Source organism: Lepeophtheirus salmonis, chromosome 7 (genome assembly GCF_016086655.4).
Source record: "Lepeophtheirus salmonis chromosome 7, UVic_Lsal_1.4, whole genome shotgun sequence".
Taxonomy (NCBI): domain Eukaryota; kingdom Metazoa; phylum Arthropoda; class Copepoda; order Siphonostomatoida; family Caligidae; genus Lepeophtheirus; species Lepeophtheirus salmonis.
In genome coordinates, this window is record NC_052137.2 from 32,942,007 (window position 1) to 32,951,013 (window position 9,007).

Below are 9,007 nucleotides of genomic sequence, written 5' to 3' on the forward strand. Positions count from 1 at the left end.
AATATTATCAGCTATAATTATAGCTAAGTTTGATAACTATAGTTGATAATATTGTAGAGAAAAACGCGTGCGAGGAGGAGGGGGGGAAAAAGACATATGGTATCATTGTTTAAAATACTGATGTGATTATCATCTGCCTGCTTTATTATGATTTTTGAGGGTATAACGAATGTATTTATTAGCAAAATGTTTAATGAAGATATACTACGTATAATTGACTTCGACGTTTTTATCCGTTACAGTAGATTTGAAAACGTCACACTCCATGAAATTGTAATTCATTATGAACCTTATTCTCAGAATAATAGCTAATGAAACGACAAAGTAGAGTATTTGAAATATATTTGAAGCTCAAAGTTTAAAAAGAAGGCTTTAATTAAATATAATCTACATACTAAAAAAATAAACCATTAAACATTTAAGTTAAATATACAAAATTAAACAATTAAAATCATATAACTATTAATAATAATAAATTATAAATACAGAATATTGAAATAATAGATTGATCCAGATAATTTTTTCTTGTTTTAACATCGGAATTCAGTTAAATATGTCATAACTTTAGGTTGCAATACACAAGCGAGACGTGGAGTTTAATCAAAAGATAATCACCCTCTTCTTCATGTGGAAGTTGCTATATACAATTGTGCACAGGATAGATATATCTCTACCGATGAGATCTAACTAATTATTAATAATAAAGTAAATGTCAAAATCATAAAATTAGACAATAAATATACTAATAAAAAATTTTTATAAATAAATTCATCGTAAAGATTTAGAGCAAAAGCTAATTATGTAGTAATGTCCGGCGATATTACTCCTATTAAGAGCATCAAAAAGATTTTTCCCCGTTATTTAGGTATGCTTATATAACAACATACTATTATCATGATGGATATACACAATTGTTAATTATAATGCAACACCCAATGTAACTACCCTCGTTGTTGTGACCATTTAAACAGTTGTTTTTGCCTTTTATGAGTTTTCTGAACACCATTTCTTGGAGCCCATCAACCATAGCTAAGCCTTTAGTGATAAAAAAGTAATATTTATTGACTATGTAATATTGGAAAACCTAATTATCATACCCAAGTCTTAAAGCGAAGTAAGTAGTCTCAGACAAACTAGTTGCAAACCATCCAAAGCTACTACCCCGTTGTTGTGACCATTTAAGCAGTTGTTTTTGCCCTTTACTGAGTTGTGTATCATAATTATTGATATGTTTAGCTAAAATAGAATCATATTTTATGGTTAGATTTAAAAAAAAATTGAATACTTACTGTTAGATAGTACAAAATTCAGAGTTCCATTTCGATATTCGTAAATACTTTTTACTGATAACTTGATCATCATTTGGTGTGGATGACTCAAAACATTTTTATATTTATTTCTATATATGACATCAGTACCAACATCCTCCATTAATTTAATGATAGTTCCTCGGGAAGGGATATGTTTACCCTTGTATTTCTCCATAAATTTTTGAACGTAGATGATTAGCAATAGATAAGGTTATATTACATGCAATAAGCATCGTTGTGAGATCAAAGTTAAAGTCTGACTTGATGTATTAATCGTCAAATTGATTTTATAGATGAATATTCATACTCTTGTTATGAGATGAGGATAATGAGTGGCGTGTAATTCTAGACAGGGGACTAAAGGCACATTTATATCGACAAATCCGACAAACCATCTGTTTCTCATCCGGTAAGTAGTTTCCAAATTCCGGGGCCTCCATTTTCATAAATCCAGACAGAAGGCGACGTCATTTTGGGGATTTATTCAGTTCTCTATCGACTATCACCATCTCATATTATATTAATATTGAATAATAAAGGCGGGAATGATAACGTTCATGATTGATAGAAGAAGATGTATATTATTTAATCAATGATGCCATAAGTAATTCTTCTTTTCTCCTCGCACGCTTTTCTATTCTTACCAAAATTATCACCCTTAGTCATTGGGCTATTATCTATAATGTTAATCCTTTTAATAAAGATGTTGGGAGAGTAGATCTTATGAATCAACCAAATGCTGTTTATGTATCGAATGATGATGAGAGCCTCTCTTGCTAGTTCCGTGTAATTAGGATTGCCATATACGAAAAGCTTCTCCCGCTTTTTAAGGACATATAATATGTATGTTACTCACATAGAGGAGCCTGTAACTATTCTCTTTGGCGTGGGACATTTTTTTTCTTTTTTGAACAACAAGCAACAGTCTGTCACACTACCCCACAGATATAGTATATATTTTTATTTTTTACCAAAGCCCATTTCCCTTAATAGATTTCTATTTCATATTTTTAGTGTAAAAATTAACGAAAAGTGCGGAAATATCGATACTATTATAGGTATCTGAACCTATACTAAAATAGCGGTATCGTGAAAACACTAACCTAGCCTAGACTATTTGAAAATGAGCTCAAAGACTCGAGACTTGACTCGGACTCGCTAAAATTACTTGAAAATAGTTATGACCTGATTAAATAAAGACTACATAACAAGAAACCTTTGTGACAAAATAAAACTACCTCAATTACAGTAATCATTATCACATAGATGAGACACCAGCCCAATCAAGTAATCTAAACTTTTATCAGCATAGGCTAAAATAAAAACAGACCACTTTCAGCACAATAAATATTTTTATAGTTTGCTCGTGTTCTTTTGATTATCTTTGTAGTTCGATAAGATGAAGGTGATATACCTTTATAAAGCTGTATATATACTCTATCAGATGGAACATTTGATCTTATGGAGGATAATGTGCATTTTCGACTGGTAATATTATTTATTATTTTTGGCATTGTTATGTTAAATTTCATTCAATTTTGTCAAACCATTGAACTTTAACCCTAGATTGAACACTATAGATGAATTCTTCAACACACCAGGACTTTCAGAAATTAGACAACTGTGGAACGAGACCGCAGATGCCAGATTAAGCCGCAGACCGCAGATTAAGGCGTATAATGTAAAGTTTTATATACCCCAATCCCATGGCATTTAAAGCCAAATTGAGGATTTCCCAGTTGATTTGTTGCGTAAAAGCTTCCTTTGATTAGATTGTAAACTGTCAGAAGATGTACTCAAAAAATATTCTGCAACCCTTTCTCGGACTCTAAAGAAAAATGATCCCGCTGCAAGATGGCTACTTCCACCTGTTTACGAATAAATCGAGAGTCGATCATACAGAAAGTTACTGCACATTCTGTATGCCCAGTCTAGAGACTTCAAGACATCTGTTTTGTGATTACCCAAAAGTGGTTAGCGATTGTTATGTCACCGCCTATACATAGATTTCACTTTAAAATAGAATACTTCATCCCTATAGTGTTATTTAATCTTTGCAGGAAGAAGTAACAACTCTGGAATACCTATTAGTCTGAACATATTCCTCTTAAGATCCCCCAAAGTTTTGGAGAGTGGAGAGGTTCTATATGAATGGAACGCTTATTGTAAATGGAAAACGACTTATCTAATCTAAAACCAAATTGAAATTTAAGATATTAAAATGTTAATTAATCATTTGTGTGCCTTGTGTTTTTGTTTTTAATTATGAAGCTACATCTGCATCAAACTTTATTAATTCTTGCAATATTTACTGACTATTTATAAGTGTACGTACCAAGTTTATTGTCTTATAGTTTTATTTTAATTAGTTGTTTAGCAGATTTTCGTTCACATGTTGTTATCAATTTTCATTTACACATACTTAATTTTTTGTTTGAACCTTATATAACAAATTATTGTCATCTTTATTATATTAATTAATTAATATTATTTTGTGTTAAAGTTGCTATATATTTTTTAGTATGAATAGATATAAAATTAATTAACTATATAATGACATAAAAAATACAATAATATTGAATAATATAGACTAAAAAGACACTTATAAGTATACAAAACATTTCAAAATGAATACAAGGATTTTGATAGTTTGGTTACTGATGAGAATATTCAATTTCCAGTAATTATATATTACTTTTTGAATTTTTATTGGACCAATTAAAAATCAAAGTTGTTTCATGGAGTTGGAATCTAAAATGTAATCTGACCTGGCCATCACATTTTATATTTCAAAAAAATTATACCTGACGTTTATATTCGAATTCATATAAGATATGATAGTACATGATAATCAAAATACAACAGTGTTATTAGTGTTGACAACGTCAATCGTTGGGAATGGAGAAAAGTCCTATTAAAAATATATAACATGCGAAAAAAGACCAATATTACAGCATTCAATTTTTATTTAGATCAATGAATGAGCAATTTAAACCTGAAGACGAAGATGTATTGGATAGTATTGACTTACTTCTGTTATGTTTAGAACGAGTCAATAATGATAACGACTGATTATTATCTTATTTACATAACAATATTATATTATATCATTAACTAATAATTAATACATTAAATATACTGCGTCATGGTAAATCCCATATTAATAATGATTCTTCTTTTCCAGTAGATATTGCTAGAGACAGCGACGGTCTAACCTGTTTAGCAAACTACTAAAACCCCAACATCTCCTTTTTTATTTCAAATTCTTCTGAACTCTCAGCAATCTTCTTAATTCTTTGCATTTATTAATGTCGATCATCTTTTGTAATGTTCCACGAACACCACTTACAGACGGAAGCAACGGACCGGAGTAAAGTCAATAAGAATACCTTTGGATTGGGGGTACAATCATACACTAAAACATATATTCTGTAAGGGATTACATTTAAAAGGACGTACATACATTTGAGTATTAAAATATACAAACTCGTAAAACACAAGGTACCTACCTATCTATTTAAAACAAATCCCTACGTCATGATTTAAAACTAAATAAAAGACAATACATAACATCTTTTTAGGTTTACTGAGTCTGTATTTCACTCTCAAGAATCTCTGGTTTCTCCACAATCTTTCCCCGAAATCTAATCGGACACGGTAGCTTCTATTGACTCCTTTTTAAAGAACTTCACCTACATATGATCATCTTCTAGTTCTATAATTTTGTACTATTACATTAGTTCCCACATCTAACTTATGTATTTAACTGTTGTATTTAAATTGTAATGATTTATTTTCTTTTCTCCACGTCTCTCCTCATCCACTGATTGAGTGTGGACGTTATATCATAACTTCTCCAATGTTGTGGTAGGTTAGATTGTACTTGATGACCAAATAACATTTTATTAGGTGACTTTCCATCAACTTTCGACGTATTTCTAAACTCAAGTAATCCAAAAAAACACTTTTCTATCCCATAATTTATATCTACTTTTTCTAATAGCGCCTTCATTTACTTGACTATACTTTCAGTGTGGCCGTTACTTTGAGGATAATGAGGAGATGATTGTCCCCAGTTTATGTTCCATCTTTTCAAAAACTCCTTTTATTGATTAGAATTAAACTGTGAGTCTTGATAATGCGTCCTGGATCTCATGACCTTATCCTTTCCTATTTTCTGCCCTAAATTGAAACATGGACAACTTAAGTATATACTGGATCAATCTCACATTTCAACAATATCTATAGTGTATCTATTTAAAATATGGATAAGAGGTGTATGATCAGTTATAACTGTAAATGTAGGCAATCCACCCAAAAATATATGGCACTTCTTAATTGCCCACAAAATTTCCAAGCACTCCAATTCGATTATGGCATATCCTGTCTATGCACTAGACTAAAATAGAGATCCACATTGCATTAACTTCCATCCCTCTTAATGCTTTTAACGTAACATATATCCTAAACCATTAATTTTCGATGAATCTGTCTCAATGTGTGTTTCTAATTTCGAATCGGATGGTGTTAATGCAGGTGGTGAAGTCAACATTTCTTTTAATTTATCCATGGATAAGGTATGGTTAGTAATTCATTTAAATTCAACTTTTGATGATAATAGTTATCTTATATGTCCTGCTTCTTCACTTATCTATGATGAAAATGGACTCAGTTGATTGAATAAGCCCAAGAAACTCCTAAGATCCCTCCTGTTTTTTGGTCTTGGAAAATGTATTTATTACACACATTTTATCAGGATCAACTTCTTTCGATATGTAATATCCACAAAATGTTACTTTTGGTTGATAAATTATAAATTTATCAGGATTTTATAGTAATTTTTCTTGTCTCGGTATTTTTCCAAAGACCTTTTGACTTTACAAACATGATTTTCAAATCCTTTGATACTTTTAAACATCATCGACCACTCTAAATCTGTCTGGTAAATTATTCAAAATTGCATCTCCAGTGGCAACAAAACCCATTGGTGCTCTATTAAAAACATATTTACCCCAGAGAGTAATAAAACAAATCATATATCTTGATTTCTCTGCTGATTCTATTTGTTAATAGCCTTGTTTTACATCAATCGTCGTAAAAACTCTGCTTATTGTGAGTAAAATCAAAACAACATCTCTTGGAGTCCTAATTGGATAAATTGGTCGATAAACTTGATCATTCAATTTTTTATATCAACGCAAAGTCTAACTTTCCCATTTCGTTTTGGAACTACTACTAATGGGTGGCACCACTCAATAGCCTTGACCCCTACTTTACTTAGCAATCCCATTTTCTCCATGTGATCAATTTATTTATTTACTTCACCTCTATAGGCAAATGGTATGGGTCTTGTAGAATTAATTGCATGAGTTATATAACCATCCTTTAATAATACTTTTATTGGTTCTAACTTTTGTCCATTATAAAAACATCATCGAATTCCCTCATCAGTGACTTTTTTTATTTGCTCCCCATCCACATTCTTTTCATTTTTTAATGTTGATATTCGAATCTGATGGGGGAAATCCCCCGGAATTAACCGAAGCTTTCCTCAAACTTTTCTTGACAAATTTACTTCAGTAACATTTTTCCTTAAAAAACAGTTTCTTCACTGATTACATTTCTTCCCATATGTAGGACATTTTTCTTCATTTCTATCATAATTTCTTCCAGTATAAGAACATCTTTGAGTTTTCTTATCTGCTCCGTTTTATAATTAGTTTTTTTTACTTGATATCGAACTTGATTTTCTTGCCAATGCTTCGTCCTGAATTTTACCTTTTTCTTTGCTCCGGCAAATGGATATAACCTCTAGAATTGACAACTCATGTGATTTAAACAACAGGTATTTTTTCGTTTCTTCACTATTTATTCCAATTATATTTAGTGTTGATATTTAGTCTTCAAATGTAATATCCATCAATACTGCATTTTTTGCATAAAGTCGTTGAAAATTAATCAAAGGACTCATCTTCACTCTTCTTTTTCCCATTAACTTTACCCATTCCAATGCTACTATAAGATTAATGATTTTTTTTTAATTTCTCCATCTATTTCGATTGGCATGCCATGCTCTATCTTATCCAACATTTCCGGACAACACAGTGACTTAAAAATACCTTCCTGTCGGAACAATTCTATAAATTTAACTCACGCAAACTGTGTTTAATATTATATTTTGTTTATGTCCATATAAAATTTATCTTTTACAGCCCCCGAAGAAGGTCAACAATTAAATTTTTAAATATTATTTCCACTCTTTCCTGGTGTTGTTCATCTCTTCTGATGGACTCTTCACGAGCTCACTTTTATTCTTCCATCAATATCATCATCACTCTCATCGTCAGATTATCCTTTTTTATTTTCATAGACCGATGTTAGATTTCTTTCTAACATTTGAACATCTCTATCCAGCCTCGATTTTCTTCTTCGAATTCACCCTAACTGTCTTAATTCTTTCTCAAGTAATATTTGATTAGGTATAACATCATAAAACAATTACTGTATCTATATTTAAATATCTTAGTTATATCATTTTGTTAGAAATTTATATTCATACATAGAACAAAATATTTAGTGCACCAAAATTTTGCTATAAACTATTTTGCCTCAGGATATTTTGCATTAAATCTATTTTTCCTCGGGATATTCTGTCTTAATATATAAATAAATGATCTTTTCAAGTCGGTTTTATTTATTTTTGCTTGAAAATAATGTTCTCTTAGAATTTTCTACATCCATATTAGAAATATGTATTTATATAAATTTAGTTAAGCGGGGTTTTATTTATTTTTGGGATGATGAGGGAATTATGTGTTTGCATCATATTATGATTGTTCGTCAATCCATGAATATTTTCTTATAGGAATTATCCATTATATCTAATGATAATTGCTCACGGATAAGTGATTTATTTTTGTTTTTCTTATTAAACATATTGTATTACATACTTTGTCTGTGGTTCGAATAGTGAGTATAGGCATAGAAATTGTGGAGCATGATTACATCATTTTTCCAACAGAAAACAAATATTTAATGCATTGTATGGTAATACACATTTCACATTTTGATTAAAAATTACAAAGGAACATTTATATGAACCAAAAATATACAAAATTACCTATAAACCTCCTTTATTAATATATAAAGGCGAAAGATGGATTTAAGACAAAATGTTTGAAGGCAAACTTATATAGTGCCAAAATATTTTTACATATTCTTAAAATTAAAAAAATAGAATTATCAGTGTGTTCATTTTTCCTTATTCAATAATGATGTATCTGCCTATTATTGTTTATGTTTTCAGTAGGTTCTATGCTCGAGCAATCCCAGCCTACGGAAATACAATAAAAGAGTTATAATGCATTCAAAAGATTCATCCAACTTGAAATGCAAATAATATTTTTTTTTTTTTTAAGAGCTTAACTATGACAATAATGCTTAATGTACCTGCAATACTAAAGGATTTGATATTGTAAAGATTTATTCATTTATGAATTAGATTGTTATGGAACTATATCATGTCATAGGTATATTAAAATATATTATTGCCTCTCAAAAATAGCTCATTAAGAAAAATATAAAATAAATTCAGTTTAAAGAATCTTGCTGAGATAAAAACAATATAACTATTTCAAGAAAATGCTGAGTTTGTCAGCTTGTAATTAAATACATGGAAAATCTGTATTTGGACAAAA

General features: G+C 30.0%; 1 long non-coding RNA gene across 1 annotated transcript; it reads right to left on the bottom strand.

The window, feature by feature from the left end:
- Window positions 1-823: 823 nt before the first annotated feature.
- Window positions 824-2,125, bottom strand: LOC139905960 (uncharacterized). Its single transcript, XR_011781130.1, has 3 exons — window positions 1,290-2,125; window positions 1,098-1,236; window positions 824-1,035 (listed from the first exon to the last, which is right to left on the bottom strand). It is a non-coding gene; the product is annotated as an uncharacterized lncRNA (long non-coding RNA).
- Window positions 2,126-9,007: the final 6,882 nt, after the last annotated feature.